Raw genomic sequence first — 26,054 nt, forward strand, 5'->3', positions numbered from 1 at the left:
CTCTTAGGGCGTTTTCAGACTGGGCCCGTTTGATGCGGTCCGAATCCGAATGCGATTGTTCCCAGCACCTCCCACAGCGTTGAAACGCCTCGTGGAACCACACCCCCACAAATCTTTGTCAGCTCGTGGTATAATTTGACCAATACCGCCCAAATGTATACGCAAGTAAGCTAGGCGTACCTGTCTGCGCAATTGCTTTGGAACCTGATGTTCCAAATATGATAAGAGGCGTTACATTTCCATCACATGCTTGCAGTGTTTCGACCAATCACTACGCACTGGTTAACTGGCCAATCAGATCACACCTCAATTTTTCAGAGCGATGACCTTTTTAAAAAATCTGTGCGTTTCAGAGAGGTGGGGCAAAGAGAAGATACAAACATTTACGCTATGTGGAAAATACAGCGTTTTTTAACATTAAATCGTATATACACATTGCATTACATCTAAAACAAATGATAATATTCATTTTAGCCCTGTCATTTGACCCCTTTAAAAAACATAAAGAATGGTTTGGTTACAAGCATTCTTTCATATATCTTTCTCTGTTTTCATCAGAACAAAGACATTATACAGATTTGGAACAACTTGAGGGTGATTAAATGATGACGGAATTGTCATTTTTGAGTGAACTGTTCCTTTAATGCTTATTAAACCGTTTGATCAGTCAAACTATTATGCGATAAGTTGTAGTTAATGCATTTTTACCCTTGCTAGTCACCATTACAAAGAAGGCACCAGATAGACTATTAAATGATGAACTGGGTTACTCACTTCATCAGATTCATCAGTGTTATCATTTATTAAAAACATGGCCTCAACGGATGCCTTTGGCAACTGCCTGCAGCGATTTATCTTCAATGCACACTTCAATTAGTACATTCAGTGGGTTGACAGAGCGAGAATCGGCCAAAAAACAAAGTGTTTTTATTTCAATTTTAGCAGATTATGGGAGCATTTGTAAAATGTAAAATGTTACAGCCAGTAAAAAGTCAGTCAGTCTTCCTATTTAATCTGTCCAGTGTACCAACATTCACTGTCAGTGTGATTACAACTAATGGTTCCCGTGATAGACATGCTTAGTTAACCCAAAGTGCAATAGAGACCTCTGGTCTCAGAGAGACAGAGCATAGCAGTTTGGGTTTGACTGTGGGGATCCTCACCCAGCTGAGTCCAACATTATGTGTTATACTGGATTTAATAAACCACTGTGTTGAAGAAAGACAGAGAGAGTTCTCTTCCTACATGAATCATGTTAATTGAATAGAAATGTGGGCCATGAAATCTGTGAGTAATTTAAGACAGTTAATGGGATAGTTCACTTAAAAATGAAAATTCTGTCATTGTTTACTAACCCTCTTGTTTTAAAACTGGACATTTTTTTTGTTATACTTAACACAAAAGAGATTCTTTGAAGAACATGGGGAACTAAACAGTTCTCGGGCACCCTTCTTTACTTTAGTAGTTTTTTCCCTACAATTGGAATTCACTAGTGCCCCAGAACTGATGGATAAAAACATTCTTCTAAATAATTCAAATTTTTGTGTTTAGGGGAACAACAAAAATGTCATTATTTTTAGGTAATTTAATTTAGACAACTAGGGGGGTGAGTAAATGAGCACAGAATTTTATTTTTGGGGTAAACTGTCCCTATAAGTTTGCTTTTAACATTTTCAGTTAAAAAAAGTTGAAATTTCGTGGAAGCTGAATAACTATTTAGTTCTAACAGTAGGACAATTCGGATATGGCTGGTTATTTGGTACCAAATTGGGAGAAAATTGGTAGCAGATATCCCAATTTCTATTTGAAAGGTGTTTTTTAAATCACTAGAGTAACCATTTTTCAGATTTCCTTGAATAACATTTTTACATCCAAAGATTTATTTTGCACAAAAGTTTCTTTGTAGTGGACAAAATTTTCTTTAGACAACAACAATGTATGAAGTAAATGCTTCTTCGATGACATCGCTATGAGGCACCATTTCTACCTTCTTTAAAAATTCTATTAGGAAAATGTGCTGTATGTGATAAAGGATTGTGACCTGATATCTGATATAAACTATTAATGATTGATTGTTTTAAACAGCCACTAGAAGGCTTATTTTTTGAGAAGCGTAAACAGTCTACCTTTGTGTTGCTTTCAAACATCCCAGTACATAGAAAAAAAGTCTAAGTTTAGAACTGGATTGTTAGCAAACATTACACACATTTTAGGTATCATATTATATAAATTTTCACATTTAGATGCCTTGATTTTGTATCTACTTCTGTATTTGAGATTACTATTTCGATATTTAAGCATGCCATTGAATGTTTGGAGTGACATTTTGCAGCTCTTATAAACAGCTTTTCTAGGTGAGATGTTGTTAGCACCATGTGGTCATGTACCTATTCAGAAGCAAGAAAAATCAATTCAAAACCTTTCCTCCATTGCTCTCTGTGTGCACGAAGCTTAGTCTCAGTTTCAGTTGTATTTTCTCCTATGTGAATGTGTTTATGGTAAAGCCGTGGACCAACTCAACCCTATTTGAAATGTTACATATCAATACATCTGCAATGTAAACCCTCTTAAATAAGTGATATGACATTGATTTGTTATTTTATGCAATGGAAGTTAAAAAAATTGTTTTGAGGATTGTGCTGTGGGACGTTGCCTGTTCATTTAGGTATAAAATACTTGAGCAAAATGTGAAATGCATTTATACTTAAGTTCATTCATATAATCAGTTTTTGTCTTTTTTAACATGCTCACCTGTCTGGGCTTTTGTTCAGTTCAGATAAGCAGATAAAAGTGATGCTTTCTGTCAGCCCTAAACAGCAGGCACAGCAGTTTTTTTTTACAGATTTTTTGAAAGAACATTTGGTTGCCTTTCATTGGAGTGTCAGCCATATGGGGGAGAAGAACTGTTGCACATGCAAATAAACAATTATGAAACAAATTTTTGTTTCTTTATAATAACCCATTTACAGGAGCTGTTTGGTAAAACATTTCAATAAAAGCAAAGAGATAAACAACATTTGATTATAAAACAGATTTTTACCATTGATTATACAACTGTGGAACAAATTAAGAGACCATAAAAAACGTTCCTTTAAATCTCAGGAGTGACATAAAGTCATGCAACAGCAATGTGACAGTATGACAAGACACATGAAAACTGTGATTAAAATCAAGGTTTTCATATATATTTTTGTTCCTTTCCTAAATATATGTGTATTACCCTGTATTGCATAAGGTGAATATGAATATTCTTTGCAGTATTTGATGTCTGAGAAAATACAGAGAATCTTTTCTGTTATTTTGACCTGTTTCTCCAGTTTTCATTTTCTGCAAATAAAAGCAATATTTTTAATTGAAATTCGGAAGAAGTATTGTTAGTAGTTTACAGAATTAAACAAAACTGATAATTTTACCTAAACACATACCTACAAATAGTACATTCAGAAAAAAATGCAAATGGTCTTTGAAATGGTCTCTTAATGTTTTCCAAGCCAGTATATATATATAAAAATTAACCTCACTTGCTGGGTTATTGTATAGTGTATAGTATAGTATTGTATAGTGTTATACAGCTCGTTCTTAAAACAACACGATAAAACTATAAGCATTGGCTTTAATAACAATTAAATATTTTTTGCTGAATGTAAACGAGGCACTTTAGGTTGTATAAGTGCATGTATCCTTCTTCGGCTGTATCTCTTTGACCAGAGATCAATACATTTTGATAAAAACTAGAGACGGTTTTTGAATACATATGAAGAATTTGGTTACAAAAGGAGATAACTCCATTCTTAACTTAGTTTTTTATTATGTTAACATGTTTTTATTGTGTTTAATTGTGTAAGTTAGCTGTTTTTGTTTTAGTTATGATGGCATGAATTAAAACAAACCAACTGTAGATTTATATTAATTTGATTGCACAATAAAAAAACATGATTTTATCTCTTTTTGGAACCAAACTCTAACGCATTCAAATAGAAAGTTAAAATATATAGCTCTGTGTCTAGGGGCTTTGGTAATGCGATAATGTGCCACAATCATCCTCTCATAGACTTGTGTAATTGCTTAAAGGCCTTGGATATGAGCTTGCTCAAGGAAGAGCTTATATTTGTACTGACTTAATTTATTCGGCTGACGCTTCGAAAGGCAAAACGGCCTGTCCTTCGCAGCACAATTCTCTGTACTGTGATGTGGCTCTCCATTAGATAGATATATTAGATGTCAGCTCTTTCAGCTATTGACAGAAATTAGGAAAAGATTGCACGCTCACAATCAGAAGGTTGTAATGTGATTTCCCCCCTTGCAGTTCATGAAGTTCATGATGCAAGGATGCGAGAAGAAGCCACAGATGGTAGCCAGCACGTGCCTGTCGCCAACCCTCTTCTAGTGTGTGTGCTTCATCTAGTGTGAGACGCCCTACAAATCTGCACATTCGGAGTTACATTGTCGGTGACTGTGATTATATTTGAACAAGGCAGGTGGACCTTAGAGGTTCACCCAAAATTCATCATTTACTGATCTTTATGCCATACATTGGAACCTTCTGTTTTGTAGTGTATGCCTGGCCACAGAATGGGTTTAGAGTGATAGTTCACCCAAAAATTAAAACTCTCATATCATTTCTTCCCCCTTTTGTCATTTCAGACCTGTAGGATTTTCTTTCTTTCACAAATTAAGATATTTTGAAGAATGTTGTTTAGTGGCACTTCATCACTTTTTCATCACTTTCAGTAAAGCGTTCCTTATATAATATAACGTTGGAGGGACCAAAAACTTGTCGTTCCACTTTAAAAGTCCGATTGATCACACAAAGTTCAATCAATCGCGACCTTTAGCGCCAGGGCGATCACGCGCTGTTCTCTGGTATGAGAGGCATCATAACTTTCTGCCGCCTGCGCTGTGTTGTGTACCCGTGCATTGAGCGCATCCTGCAGCGTATGTTGAATATGGGGGATTATGAAGGTCTATTCTGAGCGATGGCGCCTGACACCAGGGCCACCAATAATAAAGGAATAAAACAAGCTGTGCAGGGGGAAAATGAGTTTTCATAGCCGTGTTTGGCAGCATGATCTAGACAGTTCTTAGCGAGCTGTAGACGGGTGTTGATGCTTGTTAGTGACACCTGCTTTTCTTCTCATCCCTTTTCTAGAGTGTAACGGTAGGTGCCATGTTGAATGTTTGTCTTTTTGTGTAAAAACCTACAGTAAGGATAACACAGTATTGAGCCACAGATCCTATTGTTTATGCATTGTAACACAAACACTGTCTCCGGATGCACGCGCCTCCCTGTTGCTTGGTGAGCTAGAGCACGCACCGATGAAGTGCTTGGGCGAGTCTGGATGGCGTGGGAAGCGACGCTTGGGAGGTGGTCGTGCTGCACTCTGTTGTGAAAATGTGAAATTTTCATGGCCAGACGGTCACGTGATGCAAAAACAACCTTACTGTGTGTTCTTTTTGCAGATTTTCATACTAGGAGCCATCATCGATTAACAGATGTTAAAATTTGCTCATTTTAACTTTAAATAAATGAAAAAATAATCCTACTTTGGTAGTTAATGATGTCCCAGAATTCTCAGTTGCTAACATTTTTCCAAATAATTTTTTTGAGTTCAAAAGAACAAAGACATTTTTACTGGTTTGGAACATCTTGGGGGGAAAGTAACTCATTTCAGATTTTTCATTGCTGGAGGATCCCTTTAATGGCTGTATACTGTAATAGTGTTATCATTAAAAATATTGTTCATATTACAGTGATTTAATATACTTGTTATGGCCTTTAAGTTTCCGAGAAGTATGTTTTATAATTTGTTTCTCATTCAAAGAGAGATGATAAAGAGCATCTCTGATTTAAATAATGTTAGGTTTACACCGGCATAAGCATTGACAGATGGACCCCCACGAGATGTATCCCACAATGCATCACCTGCTTTAACTGCAGTCTAAGCAGGACGTTCTACATTTGAATACAGTTTGTCTGGTGAACTCTGTACTTTTTGTTTTTTCTGGATGTGCTGCTTTCGGTCGGCTTGAACTCTGTCTGAGTCCTCATTTGATGGTTCATTTAGTACATTAGACAGCTGTCCAGAACTTTTCATTTTAAACTGCATGTTTTTCTGGCTGTTTTGTTATTTGTCTGGGAAAAGTAGGTTGCAAGTGGAGTGTCCAACAATCGGTGTAGTAGCACTTAATTGTCACATTGTAAGTCTGTACATATTGGCAAATCCCTTCTGAGATGATATGCACCACCCACATGAACAGAGTATTAGTGACTCACTGAATCTCATGTGTCATATTTAGAAATGTGATTTATGAGTGAGGTGTCTTAATGGTTTCGTATGCTATTATTATGTCAACCCAATTTATCTATTACTGTTTTCATTGCAATAAGACAGAGGAAAGACAGATTTAAGGCATTTTGACTTTGAATATTTGTTTTGCTTCTGTACGAGTACATGCTTCTACCCTTAGCACCATCTCTTTCAGTAATCATTTTTAAACATTTTTATTAATAAAGAATACTAGATGTCAAATTTAAGTAAGTTTTTGCACAGAGCTTTAATGTAAATTTAAGACATGCAATATATAGTGCTAAGTTGGTATTGTGAGCTACTTTATTTAGCTTTTTTTAGCTCTAAAATGTGGGCACTATCGACTTCTTTGGCTATTGACGTTTCAGCAGCAACCACATAAACTTTGCCCAAACTTTACTAATGGTAAAACTCTGCAAAGAATTGATTAATGTCGAGTAGTTTTAATGTAATTAATAACTTTAATATACAATTAAATATGAAAATAAATTTAATATATAATAAATTGTTACAATATAGCCAAACACAGAGTGGAAGTTAATTTTGGGCCAGGACCATCCGTCCGATGAAACCGCATATATTTTTTACCCTTTTACCGAATAGATATGATAAATAACAGTCAGTATTTAACAACATACACTATCTATATCCTATTCTTTATATCTATCATATGTACAGTGCTTGACAATTCATTAGACCATAAATAGAAACAAAAATATCTGTCAAAAATATTGTTTAAAACTAAAAATTGTATTGGGTGTTGGTCTAAAACATTGGTTAAGCATTTTACATGTAAATGTAATCTCTATAAAAAATAATTTTGTAACTAATAGCTAACAATTTGTTAAAAAAGGGAAAAAGCAAAGAAACGTCAGAGATCTTTGTAACTGGCCTTCCCCTGTTGCGACTGTTTCTTCAAGCAAACCCACAGGTAACGTAAGCAGCTATTTAATCGTGGCTGTAAAGAGAACAACCTACACAGTGGCATTCCAAGGCCATTACCTCATGTCTTGAGAGAACTGCACATGGACAGATGTGAGAAAAAAGAACAGGTCAAAAAATCCTGCTTCCTTCTTTTGGTTGTTTTGGTTCAAATGAAACGAGTGTTTTACTTACATAAGTTTTATAATATATCCTTTTTTTCTAAATGTGTTGTGATGATTGTGCTGTATTAAGTGATAATGAAGTGTAGTAGAAATGCTTCGGTTGTAGTGTATATGTTACACACACACACCATTATAAATGTTATCTATCCTACTCAATTAATGGTTGTAAACTCTCACACGTGCACAGATGGCACAGATCCTCCAAAATTGGAACTGGAAGCCCGTGAGAAAGCAGCTTCACAAGGAGCAAGATGGTGCCACTTGGGATTAAGCGTTTAGACATTTTTGGCTTTCTCACAAATTAAAAAAAGCATTTTGTCTTTGTAAATCTCAATTAGTTTCCTAAAAATACTCGAGTAATAAAATGCTTGCACTGTAGGAGTGCATGAAGGGCCTTGTGATCAGCCTCCAAAATAAAAAAATTGTGATTCCATACTCATCCAAAGACTGAATAAAAAAAAGTATGTCATTTATTCATTGTAAGGTCACAGACGGTGATGGAAACTCCCAAGACAAGTGGCCGGTCCATCGCGAAAATAAGATGAAATGTTAAGTGAAACTTAAAAGTACTTTTACCTTTAATGTAAACTTTATATTTAATTTCTGTATTTTTTTTAGCTAAGTAACTGTTGGCAGTTGTATGTATATGATCATGTTCCATGACATAAGGATGACAAAATGATGAGAGAATGTCCGACAATCCTAATCAAGCTTTACCACAGATGTGCAAAGGGTTGTTTTTAACACCAGCTCTCCTGCACCTGTTGGGTGGAAGTTAAACCCCTTGCAGCTGTGGACAGTAATATCCGGGTTTGTCTCCGTCTCCATTGGCAACCCACGCTCATGGTCTAGCTCTACGGGGACCCTCGAGATCAGGAAATCTCATCAGTCATTGCTGGCTATCGTTGGTCAGGAAAAGGATCTTTGAGAACACATACGTGTCCTTTGAACTGCGTCCATGTAAAACAAATGTTTCAGTTGGACTTTTAAGAAGTGGCTGTTTAATTTGAATGCCTTCGCAGATGAGCACACCCTAAAAAGCTTTTCGTGAAGTGCTGTTTATTTCTTATTCTCTTTAATTCAGGGAACAGGGCTAACATTTAGGGCGATACAAACCGTTTACAGGATCTAATACACCAAATATAGTTGTTGGGGGGTATTTTTTAATATGGTTATTTCTTTTTTTATTTGTTACCTGGTTTAGGTCCAAACATTTAAAATTCTATCATTATTTACTTACTTCCAAACTTGTGATTTTATTTATTATTTGTTTATCATTTAAAGGTTGAGTGTATGAAATTTATCGGCATCTAATGGCGAGGTTGCAAATTGCAACCAATGGCTCACTGGAAGAACTTCCGTGGCTGACTCAGGACAAAGATGTTGTCATGTTTTTGTTTCTTTGCAGAAGGAGATAACGTATTTACGAAACACGTTATGTGAGAAGTTTGTCCGTTTAGAGCTAATGTATAAAAAAAACATGGTGAATTCCATGTAAGGAGACCCGCGTTTATGTAGATAGAGGTAGCTCATTGTAAGGTATTCCATTCCATTCCATTTTCTACCGCTTATCCGAACTACCTCGGGTCACGGGGAGCCTGTGCCTATCTCAGGAGTCATCGGGCATCAAGGCAGGATCATTGTAAGGTAATAAAAACATAATGTTTCATTACTTAAGATCTTCATACACATCTGAAGACATAGCTATGTATATTATATTGCATTAGATCCTCCCAAAAAATACACAAAGCACCTTTAACGTACAAGACACAAAAACATTTTTTTTAAATTTCAGTTTTTTTTTTATTACAAATTTTCCCATCCATACCTTATATAATATGTGGTCCTATAAAGTCAAACACAAGGTTTTTGTGAAGAATGGAATGTGATAAAAAAATTATGTATTTCACTTTTACAAATCCGTTAAATCTCATTCACATTCTCATATATGTCATAACAAGCCTTAGGCCGACGTTTTATGGAAAGGTCTATGTCATGATCCTGACATGAAGGTGACTCAATAATGACAGAAGTCTAGTTTTCAACGCAAACTAAGTTTTCAACGCAAACATTTATACAACGCAAGGCGTTGTATAAATGAAGCATCAGATTGGTTCGCTCTATTGGTTTCTCCACAGGTGGTCAGCTGGTGTTCATAGCAGTGTGCTATTATTTCACTCTTCCATTCCCATCCAAAAGCTCTGGAAGTGGTTCAATGGATTTGTTTGAACTGGACAGATTACAGGGAAGCACCGCAGGTTTTAGTGGTCTTTTTATGGGATCTTTTCTCCATCTGTTTTGAAAGTCTTAATATTGCGAAAACACAACACACCCAGTATTCCCAGAGATAGACCCAACAGAACTGGGAACTGGAGAAAGCAACTGGCTGTACGAACACACCCAGCACTGAAATTCTTTCATTTCCGTACTAGAAAGTTGAATCATTTACATCCATTTATTCAGAAGGTTAAGCTTAACACACGACTTGAAATAAGATCTTAGATTCTCATTCTCAAGACTGTGAGAGTGATTCAGGTGAGTGTTGTTCTCAGTGGGTCTGTTATTGAGTTGTCACTCTCAGTGCCACACCACTATCATTATTGGTAGGGGAGCATTGTGGGAAATAACAGGGTATGTGTCCGCCTTAGCATCTGGGATAAGCATTCCAAAACTGGTGATTCTAGCCACCACGGTGTCCATGAGAACACTCAAAAACACACACAAATATTTTTAAATGTTTCCACCTTTTGTAGCCATTTATAGAGATCATGTTTGTTACTTTTTAAAATGCATGAATTGGAATTAATTGAGTGTGACAAAAGAGAACTTGTGAGATTCAAGGGCTTGCCTGTTTGGGGGAAATGGCACACAGATCAATCACGTCAGAGGTGAATTGGATAATGCACATCAGCTGTTCAGAGTTAGATGTGCGGTGTATTTGTCGTGGCTTTGGTTTGAGCGTACACAATCACAATCTTGGCACTCGTGTTTGACATGTGTCGTTTTCGGCCCTCTTTTAACTCTCCCACCTTTGTGTTGTTTCATTATGCGATACATATGTCACATTTTTCATTGAATTTCCGGGAACATGGCTATTTTAATAGACATTCACATGGCCTTTAATTAGCGATGCTCCGGGGTAATTGAACGCCCAAATGACACCCCTGGCCCATTAGAATTCATTAATGTGTTGTGATTAACATTCACAGCGCTCCCTGGAGGCATGAAGTCTGTACATTCTGAGCTGATTCAGAGCTGATTACAATTGCCAAAACAGTGTAGCTTAGTCTGGTTACACACTGCGCACGTGAGCAAAGAAGATGTGAAGTGACACCGTTTCTGCTCCGTAGCGAAAAGCAAACTAGTGATCTATAAACTGTACTGACTCTGTATAATTATAAGGCAAGAACAGGCCACTTCATGACGATTTGAACTGATGATATAGGGCCGTTCCCTCAGCTCCAGATGGTTCACGTGCTAGGATGATGAAACATGCTAGTTAATAGCATGATGGATGTTTATGTTGTAGAGGAGGGGAAGGGTTTAATGTTCATAGCAGTCGCTGCGCTAGGGGTGGGCTAAGGAGGCTTAAGCCCCGAAAGTTTTCAGTAAAGCCCTGAATATTTTATCACCATGTCGTGTATGAATCACTAAGGGGTGGTTTACAATTTGTGCGTCTACCCATAGGCAAATGGGAGTGGTTCCTTCTCCGTAAAAAGTGTAAAAATGACACTCTTTCTCCAGCAGCTTTTGTGGTATAGTGACAAGTAGTACTGATGCTGCATATGAGTACAAGATAGAATCCACCTTTTGCTGAACTACATTCACATCCCATATCAGATAATGCAGTCATTTATTTTCAACAAAATTAAGAAAATATTTGAAAATGGCTAACAGGTGTATAATAATAAAGTTTATGGTGAGGTTAAGGGTGGTAGAGAGCAGGGTTGTCACGGTACCATAAACATAGCTTACGATACTATACCTTATGAAATATCACGTTACTGTCATGCTCGTAATTAAAATCTACAAAATAGACCAAAACCATGTTGTATTTAGTGAACTGTATTATACTTCACACTACAATACAATATTTGTAATATTAACTGTAGTAATTGGATCATTTTTAGCAAATACTGTAGTGTACTATAATATTTACTGTGGTAAAATTTAGAAACACTAGTGTCTTTTAATTCTCGCAACGTTTACTGTAGTAACTACTAAAGAAGTATTTTTTTAAACATTGGAGCTAATTCAATCAATTTGCTACAAATTGCACTTATACCAACTTATACCAACTTATACCAATAAAGGAAAATATAAGGCTTACTTTGAATGTGAATAAAACGTCAGTAGATGGCGGCAAATTTTCATTGAGTCATTGAATCATTTAACCAACTGGTTCAAAAAAGCTGATTTATTCAAGAATGAAGCAAGTGTCTTGATAAATGACTCACTGAATCATTATCTCATCCGAGTTGTTTAAAACACGGATTCGTTTAGGAGAGAAACACTGCAAAAAGACAGATGAAAGTGTTCAAATTAACGTTAATGCGCCTATGCAACAGTTATGGGAATACGATTCTACCGTTTAAAAAACAGAGGGGCATCGCAGGAATTTTGAAGCTTTAGCATCGCGATGCTACCGTAGCACCGGTACACCATGCAACCATAGTAGAGAGGTCTTTATTGTCCCAGTTGGTTGTCATCTATTTAATCTTTTAAAACATTTAATCATTTACCATTATGCCTTATTATGAAAGAGGTTATACACCTCTGAACACATAGCTATGTATAATATTTAATTTCTGTGTAAAAATAATGCACACTGGTCCTTTAAAGCAGTGTGGAGTCTTCTCAATGCATTCTGTGAGAGCTTCAGAGACCTGCGTTTTCTCTGGGCTGTTGATTATTTGATATGCTATGGCACTCTATGTCCACTCTGTGCGGTCAGACGGCTTAGTGAATCTGCAGTGCAGTGAGAGCATACAAGAGTGAAAGATTGACAGTAGTAATGTGATATGAATGTGTGAATACTTACGCGACTGCCTGTATTCACTGTATGCTTTGCTCTCTTTCAAAAGTAAAAGCCAATGTGCTTAAGCCTGATTTAAAGGATGATCTCCAGTAATTTGAGGGAGTCGATGCTACTGTCCTTGAGGCATGGCTAATTGAATAAGCTCTCATCTGATTTATCATCCTTTTTCTTTGACTCAGTAGCATGGGGGCTTGACAAACCTGGGAAACCTTGATAATCAAGTAGTTGTGAAGAATAAAAATGTGCAAACATCTCATGTATGTCTTCTACCTACAGCGTAGTGTACTGCAAGGCAGATACAGAGAATTTGTTAGCGTGTCAATCTTATCTGAGGTGTTTCCCTCGCAATTAGATTTTATGGCGAGCAAGGTAAACAATGTTATGTATGATAGGAAGATCGGCCAACCATCAAGATTGGCTGCGCTGCATCAAGATTGCATCTCGTTACTCTTGCGATATTGAAAGAAGTTGTCTGTTTGTTTGTTCACGGCATTTCAGTCATGGATGTTTTATAAACGATGGATATAACGCTGGATTTGCAGATCGTTTGAAACTGATAGATGGCGCGGTCCCAGTGCTAAAAGATGCCGGACATGAACCCCACGCGGTAAGTGAAACAAAGTCACATGTCCGTGTTTTGTTGGCAATCGGCGCATACGTGTATAACGTAAACAACACAAACTTTTAGTCAATCAAAATGTTATGCAGGGATAATGCGATTGATGTTTTGTGTGCTGGTGATTTAGTACCTCCCCCTGCACACCCACAGGATGTTGTGTGTTTTCGGAAATAATCGTACAGCTTTATCCATCTTTTATAAATGTGATCAAACTAAATACTCTTCAAAGAAACGGAGCATGCAACTACTTTCGGCACTCAAGATTAATATGAGATTGGCAGAAACTGCCGGTTCAACCGGACCTTTAAAAATAAATATGAACTTGTTTTCTTTGCATTATTTGAAGTCTGAAAAAATACAAAACATCTTTTCTGTTATTTCAACCTGCTTCTCCAGTTTTCCTTTTCGGGAAATAAATGCAAATAGAAACAATATTTTATTTGAAAATTGGTAGACATGTTGTTAGTCGTTTAAAGAATAAAATCTGTCTGTCTGTCTGTGTCTATCTATCTATCAGGGCGAGTGAAGGGAAATAAAAACAGTCTGGAAAATGTTTAAAGCGATGAACCGAAACCTCTACTCCCTTACTGAGTAATTGTGTGCTGGAAAACCATAGGACCTCTTTATTGCAGCCTCACACCTTTACTGGAGCGAATCTTGTGTTTGCAATACCCAGATCAATTTTACCCCATGTGATGGACATGATTTATTCCCAAGAGTCTGAGCTCCTTGTATTGATATTCTTTTCAATTTATTGTTGCACATCCAGGAAGAAATCATCAATTAAAGATATATTCACCTTTGCCTTTGAAAATGTCTTTTTTATTTTGTTGATAAATTGTTCTTTTAAATGTTACATGCATACTTTAAATTAAAAGCCAGTAATGACTATTTACTCAGATGCATGAGGTGTTAGTGCACTTGGCCGAGCAAAGTACTGTGATATTCTCTTTGGGAGCTGTTATTCTCTTAGAGAGCTTCGCAAAAACACAAAGACGCACGGAAGTTGTCAGTCGCTGGTAGCGACTAATGGAGCATAACAGACACCTCACCTCGGTATATCAGCGTTATGAAGAGAACAGAGAGAGGGCTGTCTCCTTTAAGTGTTTTTGGCAGCTTAACTGATAGTAATGAAACATAACAGCCAGCTATAATAACTGTCACTATTACTTAGGGCACCTCTGAAGGGAATAAGAAACCCAAGCTTATACTCCCGCCCTGTGCTGTATCGTATATTTGCCAATAATTCCCATCTTAAGTTGCGCGCATAAAAAGAAATGTCAAACTTTGATGTGTAAAAAGCCTAGCGGGTATGGCTAGCTAGTTTATAATGTGTCTGTAGGGTGGTAATTTTTCTTTAGCTTAGTTTGTAGAGCATTGCACAAGCAGTGAAAATGCTATGGGTTTGATTCCTAGGGAACACACATACTTAGAAACTACTTTGGATAAAAGCATCTGCCAAATGCATTTGAGGGATAGTTCAGCCAAAAACTCAAATTTGCTGTTTATTTAATCACCCTCAGGCCATCCGAGATGTAGGTGACATTTTTTCTTTGAATAGAACCATAAAAAAGATTGTTTGGTAAATCCGCAGCTCTCTCTGCTTCATATAATGGGAGTACATGGGGTCCACCATTCTAAGAGTTCCTAAAGCACATAATTCCAAAAAGCGGCTCCTGGTGACATGTTGACGTTTCGTGAAGTGACTCATATATATATGATTTTTCAAAATTTTGAACGTCATTTTAAATAATATTAGCCATCCTGTACAGCCTCAAAGGTCCCTTTCTGCAGGTGGCGCTAGACATACCAGATGCTGGTATGCCATCCGCCACCAAATACTACAAGAAGAAGATTGCGATGTGTGCAGAGGCTGCACATAATGGCTAAATTGTGAAAAACGATGTTCAGTCTTATGAAAATATCAAACGATTCGCTTCATGAAACGTCAACATGTCGCCAGGAGGCGCTTTTTGGAATTATGTGCTTTAGGAACTCCTAGACAGGTGGACCCCATAAACTCCCATTATATGAAGCAGAGAGGGCTGCGGATTTACCAAACAATCTTCTTTATGGTTCTACTCAAGAAAAAATGTCACCTACATCTCGGATGGCCTGAGGGTGAGTAAATAAACAGCAAATTGGAGTTTTTGGCTGAACTATCCATTTCATGCTTAGGGACTAAGAAATGGTTTGTTTAAGTGCTTACTACCCTAGTTAGGTGTAACGTCTGCTGATCCTAAAACCCTGAATACTGACAACTTCTAGCTAAAGGAGCATTCATGGACAAAATCCCCAGTTCCATACACCAACCTCACTTTTCCACAATCCAGCTGTTTCTTAAAGGAAAGAGAGACCGAACATGTCTAGTGTTTTGTGTTTTGAGTTGTCACGAAGTGCACGGCAAACAATAGAGCAAGTAAATTATGGTAGTTTAAATAGATGTTACTTCTCATGAATGAACCGTGGATTGTAATTTGTGGCTTAAAATGAAAGATGATTTCATGTTTCGTATCATACAACGCTGTTTACTTGGTCGAGAATGTGTTGACGGTGTCCTCTTTTAAAAAGTGCAGGTTTGGCATGTTTGTTGGCATGTGTCTGTACTCCTGAGATGCCCTGCCCTTGTAGTCTTGCTCATGTTCCAAACCTCTGCCCAATGACTTTGAGCCTGCTGGGCAATAGACCGCTGCGTCTGGCTTCAAATGTGGCCAAGATGTGACTTCTAGAAACTTGCAACAATTTCTGCAGATTGCAAACCTGTCTTGTTCTCCCTTTCCGTCTTTTCTTCCAATCTGTTGCTGTGTTGTATAGTACTTAAAGGTCCAGTGTATAGAGTTTTGCAGCATCTAGTGGTGAGGTTGCAAATTGAACCAATTTCTCCCTTTTGAAGAATTATGGTGGCTGACACAGGGCAAAGATGTCGTCACGTTTTCAGTTCTTTGCCAAAGGAGATAACGTATTAATGAAACGTGCTCTGTAGCAGTTTATCTGTTTAGGGCTAATGAAGAAACATCATGCCGAATTCCATGGTTGTGACTAGCGGTGTCTGTAGCTCATTCTAAGGTCAAATTAACATAAAGCTTATGTTAGGTCTTTATATACCTTTGAAGACAAATGTATAGTATAATGTATATTATATTGCATTTCTGTCAAAAGATCCTCCCGAAAAACTACACATAGCACCTTTAAGTATTTTGACTTTCAAGTACATTTTTATGTGTATTCTACTGTATATATATTTCTGTATGTAATATAGTGTGAAAAAATAAACTTTCTAATCTTCTAAAGCATTTATCATACTTTTAACTCCACAAGATCTTATAATAATTGTTTTTTTATGTTTTATACTGAAGTACATTAAAATTTAATAGGCTACTTTCTTTTTACAAAGTGTTTTTACTTTTTGCTTTTAAAAATGGGAAATAGCCTTCTACATTTTAAAAATGTTTTAACGGTAAAAAAAACATGTTAAAATGTATTTAGGAAATGTAGTGGAGTAAAACAAATTATATATTCTTTATAATGTAGTTTTTTTCCCAAATCAAAATTATAAAGTGCAGATACTTGAGGAAAGCAAAAATACTTCAATGCTATACAACACAGATTTGTTGTTCTGTCACTTTCCATTCATCCATATGTTTATTCTTGAAAAGTCATGATTTAAACATCAGTTTTCACACTTGAAATAGCAAATGGACATAACTTGACAGGTGGGACATTTCTAGAGAGGCTTTGTTTGATGAAACGCTTCTCAAGAAATATGCTTCTTGCTGTCATTTAAACTGTAATCTAGCAAGATTGTTTGCTATGAACTTTTCTAGATTTTAATGATGTCTTAAAGATGCTTTAAACAAACCCAGTCAAGTATCAAGTGTCTTTGATGTTTGTCGATCTGTGCCAAAGTCAGATAAGTAATACATAATGCCAACGTCAATGTTATTTTATTACTCTTTAATGACGACTGGCATCTTATTTGCTTATAAAATTATTCAACAAATACAGACACACGCCTATTTTATTTAATGTCTGTACTTGTTAAACTGAAACTGGCCTTAAAATACAAGCATTTGTTTCTTTTTATAAGAGCACATTTGTGCCGGATTTGTCCAGCCAAGGGATGTAGAATAACAACTCACTCTCAAGGTCTCGGTCTAAACCATGTATTATGCCAAGTGCAGTTTACCTGATTCTCAGAGTGGAGCATAAATGACCTCAGCTGGCTAAGCGTGTGTATGTGTCTGAACATCATGTAGTGGGCATCTCAACAGACATCAATTTCGACAGGAGGTTTTGATATATAGAAGCTCAACATATTAAACGACAAACCATAGGATGTGAAATGCATCTTGTGATTTGACAGCCGAGACATGATGGGGAAGAATGCAAAAGTCTATTGTGAATATTTATGTTTATGCAACATTTTCCCCATCAGGTCTGAGTTTCATCAGGGTTTGAGAAATGTTTAAATGCATGAATCCTGTTACTCATGGTCTTTTGTATTGATTAAGCTGTAAAGGCTTGTTTGATTCCAAGTTCTGGTTTGACGCATTTTTTGTTCATGTCTTCTCCAGCAGCTGGATCAGGGAATTGGCGGTGCATGTGAAGGGTGACGTTGGTTGAACATTTGAATAAATGAAATATTGATGCCATCAGTCAATTTAAATTCACCATTGGGAAAATTATAGCGTGGCTAATAAGATCATTTCCATTTAATGCAGTCAGTCAGAAGAACTGACCCAGGTCTCTTGTGATTGGATCTTAGACAGGAGGTAACAAGAGCAGTTATCTGTGAGTTTTCTTTGCACTTTGGCTAATTTATCAGGGTGAAGTTTGCTATTAAATGTTAAATGTATTAAATTTGCAAGAGTGCATTGGATGGCTAAAACAGAATGTTTCATTTTTATAGCATTCAAGTCATAATACAATTTTTGTTGTGTTTCCTTCTCTTGGAAATCGTATTATATAAATGTTTTTGTCTGGGGACCGTGCGTTTGCATTTACATAGGAAAATTTAGCAAATTAGCATCATATAGTGGTAAGGTTACGAAATGCAACCAACGGCTTACACTATCGCTCACCCCTACCTTCTGAATCCCTATGATGACTGACACAGGACTAAGATCTCATCACATTTCATTTCCGATTGAGATAACGTATTTAAGCAATGGGCAATGTAGAGGGTTACTGTAGAAACAACATGGTGAATTCCATGTACTGTAAGTGAACCGGTGGCGTATGTAGATAGAAAATGCTCATTCTAAGAAAATAAAAACATATGTAAGGTCTTAATACACCTCTAAAGACATCCTTATGTATATTATTTTGCATATTTGTGCGTGTATCTTTCCAAAAAATTACACATTGCAACTTTAAATCTATTAATATTATTTGCTTATTGTATTCTAACATTACACTATTATTTAGAAAAAGGAAACACATCCATCCATTCTCTGTGGTGGAGGCCTGGAGTCTTTCCCAGCATCTCGGGCTACATGTTACACTGTTGGATAGATGGTAAATGAAAACATTTGACTGTAAATTGTTTTATAGAAGAAATTTAAAAAGATTTACTTAAAGCCAATATTCATTTATCCCATTAGTTCGATTCCCTTTCAGTGCCACCCATCAAATGCAATCTTCCCGTACAAGTCTATACTTTCAATACTCCCATAGTGTCAATACTCCCATGGTGACAGTTCCCAGAATGATCTTGGTCCACAGTCTTTGTAACTTGTAACACCTTTTAGCGTTATCAACTCATACGGTGGACAAAGAGCCACGTTGTTACAGAATAGCCGGAGCATATTTTATGCAAGAGTCAAGTGCAGAGTGCAGCGTGACCCTGAAACCGCATTAAACTGCAGCGCCACGCTGATTACCTTTCTTCCTTGCTGTCTCAAACATGGAGGCAACAATAAATCACCCCATCCCCCCCGCATCAGTCAGGCTGGCTATGAGCCGCCCCGGCTCTCTCTGGTACCGTAATATTAGCCAAATGGTAATTGAAGCCACTTCTGCTACATCCACTTTTTAACATGTTGAGTTTAGGGCCACCCAAGATTTTGTCCAAGACCAGGTATCATTTACCACCACAGTGTGCTTTTTAAATGGACAAGTGTGCTTGTGTTTGGAAACGTACATCACATTTCAGTATAATTTGCACCTGTAGTAGCTTTCCTGTAGCTCAGTGGTTACTGCATGGCATTAGCAGGGCCAAGGTCATGGGTTCAATCCCAGGGATTGCACATACACAGAAACAAATATATAGTATAATGCAATGTAGTTCGCTTTGGGTAAAAGCGTTTTCTAAATGTAAAATGTAGTATTGAGTGTACAGGAATAGAGATCGAGCATATGGAAAGTTCATGTACTGTGTCACTGTACATTACCATAATATATGCAGTAAAGCCCATTGCAAAACAAGGCAGTTGAGAAATGAGCAGTGTATTCATACAGACAGAAAAATATACGCTTGTTGTACCTGTAATTACATCAGATCAGTTATTGCATGTAGCAGCTGTCTATCGCTGGTGGTTTTGACAGTACGGCACAGGTTATTTTTAATGAACATATGAGATTACAAGCTGTGATATATCTGAGAACCATCAACACTTCAGTGTAAGTCACAGTGTTATTTTAAGGGTTCTAGTTTTTCTGCGTGTAACCACAGTGCTGTTTCACCCGAAGCATGGTGTTAAATCTATTAGCGATGGTTACAACTGTTAGGTGCGGACTTTGACTGCGCTGAATTGGGTTCGTGTCTTCTGTTGGACTTCATGATACTGGCCACGGTGACTTAAGTATTTTAAACGGATAGTTTACCACAAAATATTTTTTAACACACCCTCAGTCTAAACTTGTTTGCCTTTCATCTGCAGAACACAGAAAGTATTTTAACGTTATGTTTGTGACCAAACAACATTGGACCGAACTGACTTCCATTGTAAGGATGCTAAACCACTGAGACATTCCTCAAAATATCATCTATTGTAAAATAAAAACGGTCTTACACTACATGTATACTGGAATTGAGTAACATGAATGTACAGAAAATAAATGGTGGCAGTCGCAGATGCCTTAAATGTGTTTCTGGTCTCTGTTTTCTTAAAAATTAAAACAAAGGCTCAGAGTAAATTGACCTAAGAAGCCATGTTGGTATATAGTTTTTAAGCACCAAGTGTTTGACTGACAGGCATGTAGGCAGTTTGTATTAAAGGGATAATGCACCCCAAAATGATTTCTGCTGAACACAAAAGAAGATATTTTGAAGAATGTAGGAAAGTACCGTTGTCATTCTTCCTACAATGGTAGTTAATGATGTGACATAACTGAACATGGCTTAATATAACTAACTAACTATATCCGTTGTGTTCAGCACAACAAAGAAATGTAGACAGGTTTGGAACAACTGGAGAGTGAGTAAACAATGCCAGAATTTTCAGTTTTGGGTAAACTGTTCCTTTAATATTGACCTAAGACCGTTTAAACTACAAACATGCGTTTTTGACTTCCTATAACAAATTGTTTTTGATCTGCACAGAATGCTTTGGAGTTTATAGCTCTTTATATTAAGCGGTGTTCACACTGATCATATCTTAATAGCTGCAAAAAGCTCTCTCTCCATTTCTCTTGGTCTTCATCTGTAAATGTCACCTTCACTTCACAATGACCAACAGTATTGATGTCGAAACACATTATTTCTATTCAATGATTCTGTCTACAGATCCTCACACTGTACAGTCAGCCAACTAATAAGTAACCTTGTCATTATTAATGAGTTGAAATGATGGCATAAATTTGAACCCTTTCAAATTTAAATATCTATAGTTTTTACATGACATGTGAATTGAGGAGGCGGCTGGTTGACCTAAAGGGATAGTTCACCCAAAAAAAAAAATTATTTTTGTTTTTTGAAGAAAGTTGGTTACTGAACAGCGCCTGAACCCATTCAGTTGTATTGTATGGACACAGAACCAATGTATATGAATGGGTCCGGTTAACATTCTATCTTCTTTTGTGTTCTGCAGAAGAAAAGTCAAATAGGTTTGAAAGAAATTCAAGGTAAATGATGACAGAATTTTCTGTTTTGGTTGAACAATCACTTAAACTTTTGCATTTTTTTTAAAACTTATTTTTTTTGCAAAACATCTTTAAATCTTTTGATTTCTTACAAGAAAAATGCTTGATTGAGTCCTTCAGGATTAAGCTGGTTACACGCATTTAAAGTAATAGTTCACCCAAAAGTAAAAATTCTGTAATCATTTATTCACCCTCATGCGGTTCAAAATGTGTATGAGTCTCTATCCACTGTTGAACACCAAAGAAGATATTTTGAGAAATGTGGTTTTGTGTCCATCGGTGTTGGGTGTAATTAGTTACTAAGTAATTAGTTACTGTAATTTAATTACTTTTCCCTTGAAAAAGTATAGTAAGGGATTACTCATATGTTTTCTGTAATTTAATTATAGTTACTTTTGATGTAATTAAACTAAATACTTTGTGAAATATATGTGTGTGCAATAGTGTAATTGACATCAAAATTCAAAGTCTTACTTTTAAATCTGTGATTTAATGTATAATTCTCACCTTTGTAATACTTTGGCCAGTTAATAATATTATTTGTTATTAATTATTATATTATTTCATGTCTATCCTTGAATCACTTAACTAATCAAGTTTGATGTAGGATATAGAAAGTAATTAGTAATGAGTAACGTAATACTTTTTGGACAGAGAAATTTGGACAGTAATCTAATTACACTCATGAATATGTAATGAGTAACTAGTAATTAATTACTTTTTCAGAGTAACTTACCCAACACTGGTGTCCATACAATGAAAGTCAATGGGGACCCATGTTCTTTGGTTACCAACGTTTTTCTCATCCGCGATATTCGATATTCGATCTTCAAATATCTTCTTTTATGTTCTGCAGAAGATAGTCGATCCAGTTTGGAGTAAAATGATAAGCACATTTTTGTTTTTGGGTGAATGGTACATAAACAATCAGTGTTCAAAACTGTCTCTTTATTTTACCCCGATTTACAATGTTAAGCTTACAACAATAATTTGTAAGGTGAGCTGTCGGGTTTGATTTTGCAGGTCATGTCCTTCTGACCTCAACTTACGTAGAAATAAGTTTTCAAACAAAAATGTCGACACAGAGGCAAAAGTTACATATTACAGCTCTAACAAAGTAAATAAGTTTCATTCTGATGTTGACCGTGTGCTGTGCTCCCAAACTGGGACTGTGTACATTTGATTACTTTGTGTTCACGGTCTAGATTGTATTGTGATGTGAGCTTTCGTGTAGCTTGATGATGCCACGAGCATGTGCTCAATAAATCACAACCTCTCACACACACACACATTTAGAGATTAAAAGGCCTCAAGGGCTACAGGCACACACTCACGTTCACATGCAGAGACCAAAAGGCAATTTTCACCAGCATCGTAGTGAGACCCACTTCATTAAAATTGGATATAGAATGGCGAGCCAGCGCCTTCAGAACAAGAGAAAGGTGGGGGGGAAGGAGAAGAGAGATTCAGAAACCGATTCCCCCGCCTCCTCTTTCTTTACGCTCTTCACTGCCATCCGTACCGTTCTGTCAGGAATAGCAGGAGAAGGGATGCTATCTCATTACTTCATGTTCCCAGGGCTACACGCTTTGGCTTCTGGGTAGGAGCTTTAGAGCTTGAATTAGCACATGCTCGATACATGGCTGGTTTAATTGCGTAGCTCGCAAGGCAACAAAGGAAACGCGCCTTGTTGTCAGAACAAACGCGCGGGCCGTGCGTTTGCTGTCACCGTCTGCTGCGCTTTGCTGCATTGCTGCGTTTGTTGTGCTGTGTTTAATGAACTCATTTGGGGCATGCACTTTGCGCGGACCTTTTGTAAACCGCCTGCCAGAAGTGGTTGACCCAAGTGTAGTGTGCGAGTCGAAGTATCCAGGGAGGGTCTCTGATCCCGATGACACTGGGACCGTTAAATGTAATCTCGTGATGGAGATCTACAGTGTTGGTAAACATATTGAGATCTCAAAGCTTACAATGGAACATGCGAAGAGAGAGGCTATACTGTGTGTTTTTTTTCTGCTAAATTAATGTTATTGTTTAATTATTTGTTATTATAGCTTATTTGGAGTGTTTTGTCTACAGCGCAAAGGTTGTGGGTTCGATTTAGAGTTTTAAGTAAACCATTCCTTTATTAAAGATTCATCAATTTTTACGCCCATCTCTAATAATTCCTTTATTTATTGGCTATACACTCGAAACAAAACAATGACACATTTAAATAAAAGCCGTACTTAAAACAACATCAGACTGCGAAGAAAATGTCACGCGGAACCATAGTATCTTACGAGAATAATTTCACAGGGGAATGTTAGTTATACGCAACAAAAACTTTAACGTGGAGATACGATAGCAGGTAAAAAAGTTAGCAATGGTTAAGTTTGTGATATGGAATGAAAAGAATACAGGAAATTCGTCAACAACAGACAAAACCAAGACAGACAGTGGACCTAAATTTATTACCATTTTGTTGGGGCGATTGGGGACAGGTGGGGCTTGGAACCCTTCCCTATCTCCAAAGTGGGGAATGACAGAAAAAGTTAAAGAAACACTGGTTTAAAGAAAGGAAGCGGCAATAGATGTTATTACACTAAGTGAAAATAATGACAGATGATATTTACACTCAGTTTATATAGCAGTAGGTTGTGTTTACACTAAAATAGCAGCATTTCTTAGCTAAATGCTTTTTACACTAACGGAGATTAGCTGCTTTTTGTTTGGATTAAGTAGAAATAGTAGTTCATGGCTATTTACATATAAATAGTGGCAGATAATGTTACTATTTGCACCTCAGTATTATGGTGCATTAAAGATTATAGAATAATAACAGAGCGTAAATCATTATATTTATAAGAGATTTTAAAGCCCTACCCCTAACCTTTCCCTAAACCCAAACTTTATGAAAAAAAAGAATTTTAGGTCTTAAATCTATTCTGTAAGGAAATAAATAAAAATTAAAGAGCATTTTCAGCGAGAGGTGGAGAAGGACCCCATTGTCCCGTGCCAAGCTATACAGACTTTACACCTTACGTCATTGGTCTCGTTTGAAACGGCGTCGTTCTTACAATTTCTCTATTTCAATCACATATTAGTGCCAATAGTCTCTGCCGACAAGGCGGGCTATTTGTACTCAGTGTAAATAGACACTCCGTTAAAGAAAACAGCTACTATAGACATCCTAATGCATCTTTACAAAGTGCATGAAATAGCTATCCTCATGCTAAAACCAGAAGGGGTAAAGCTTAACACCGTGTCTACACCGAATGCGGACAAATTTTTTAATTATAATGTGTTCTAATGCGTTTCTAATATATTTTGTCGTGCTGCGTCGTGCCAGTGTAGACACATTGTGAGCAATGGTGTCACACACTCTGCTACAGAGGCAGGAGAGGTCACCACCGCCTCTTTTATAGGGCAATGTTTTTGTTACTCGGGACAGTCAGAAACCCGCCCTGTAGTTTACTTGACAAAGTAATTGAATTAGTCTATTTTCTATTGCTGTTTCAGCTTGATTATTCATTTATTATGTCTCAAGTGATGCTCTCTCTCGCTCTCTCTCAATGATCGGCGTGCTGTTAGATTAAAGGACATTACCTGTGCAACAAAGCGAGGAGAATTAAATAACACTCAGTGTCGTGTTCAGATTGGAAATGGGAAGAATAAACCTCTTTGAAGGCTGTTATTAAATTTCATCAGAGAAAGATAAGCCACAACATTTCCTCTTCCTGGTTCTCCTGCTGCATATTCAGCTCTCACTGTCCAAACAACTTTACTGTACTGTCTAATACCACAAGCCCTGTGTACGCTTTTGTTCAGTGATGCATGCACACGTTTGATTGACTGAACTCTTTATCAGCTCTCAAATAATCAAAAACAAGCTGTTGTTTATTTGATTTTGCAGGTAGCCTTTGAGGTATCTTATTATTCTATGATTACTGAACAAAATATTATTGAGTTGTAACTAGTGGTGGGCATAGATTAATTTTTTTAATCTAGATTAATCTAGATTAATTCCAAGATTAATCTAGATTAATCTAGATTAAAATGGCTCATTTGAATTCTGCCGAAGGCATTCAGAATATGTGTGCTACCCAAATAATGACTAAAAGTAAGTCTTTGAGAACGGGTTTCTCAAGCCAGGTGGCGCATTAGACCAGGGGCTCATCTCCTGTTTCCAAAATGCATCACAAACTGCTTGAGAAAGCTGTTCTACTATGATAATTGGTGATGAAAATTAAATTATGTTCAATAAGATGAACTTGTGTTTACTTCCGCATTAGCTAAGGGATGATTTGCGTTTAGGTGGTACTTGAGACTGGAAGAGCTCCTACAGTACATTTACATTTAGTAATTTAGCAGACGCTTTTATCCAAAGCGACTTACAAAGAGTGAGGGAGCAACAAGCGATATGTCATACAGGAGCCATAATACATTAGATCTCAATACAAAGTTACTGGTTTCAACTAAAGCTAGACCACTACCTGTTGAGAGAAAGTGTTTTTTTTTAAACCAATTCCGCATTGCACAAGGTGCAAACAACCTTAGTCTTGTCGATGTTTCCTATTGGGAAGCTTCTTAAAAATTAATATTCCCTGAAGCAAACCCGGCGGCTTCATAGCTGCATCCATGTTAGCACGTCACGTTTGATGCGGTAATTTCACAGTAACGTTATGTTGTGTTCAGACCAAACGCGAATGGCGTGTCAAGCGCGAGTGATTTATCTGTTAATGCAAAGAGCCAATAGACCTACTTGCTGCGCGAATCGCGCGAATGAAGCCCTGGTTATGAGATGATGAGGCGGCTTCTGCTTCCGCGAATGACGCGAATCACGCGAGTTGAAAAATCTGTTCTCGCCCCGTACAGTGCAGTTAAGCTGGTATACATCCGCGCTAAAATATCAAGGTGAA

The 26,054-nt window shown here is 37.0% G+C and overlaps 1 protein-coding gene across 4 annotated transcripts in view; it reads left to right on the forward strand.

The window, feature by feature from the left end:
- Window positions 1-26,054, forward strand: part of LOC130438375 (A disintegrin and metalloproteinase with thrombospondin motifs 2-like) — a 106,754-nt gene that overhangs the window by 41,918 nt on the left and 38,782 nt on the right. The window lies entirely within an intron of this gene.

The sequence above is a fragment of the Triplophysa dalaica genome, chromosome 16, assembly GCF_015846415.1.
Source record: "Triplophysa dalaica isolate WHDGS20190420 chromosome 16, ASM1584641v1, whole genome shotgun sequence".
Lineage (NCBI taxonomy): Eukaryota > Metazoa > Chordata > Actinopteri > Cypriniformes > Nemacheilidae > Triplophysa > Triplophysa dalaica.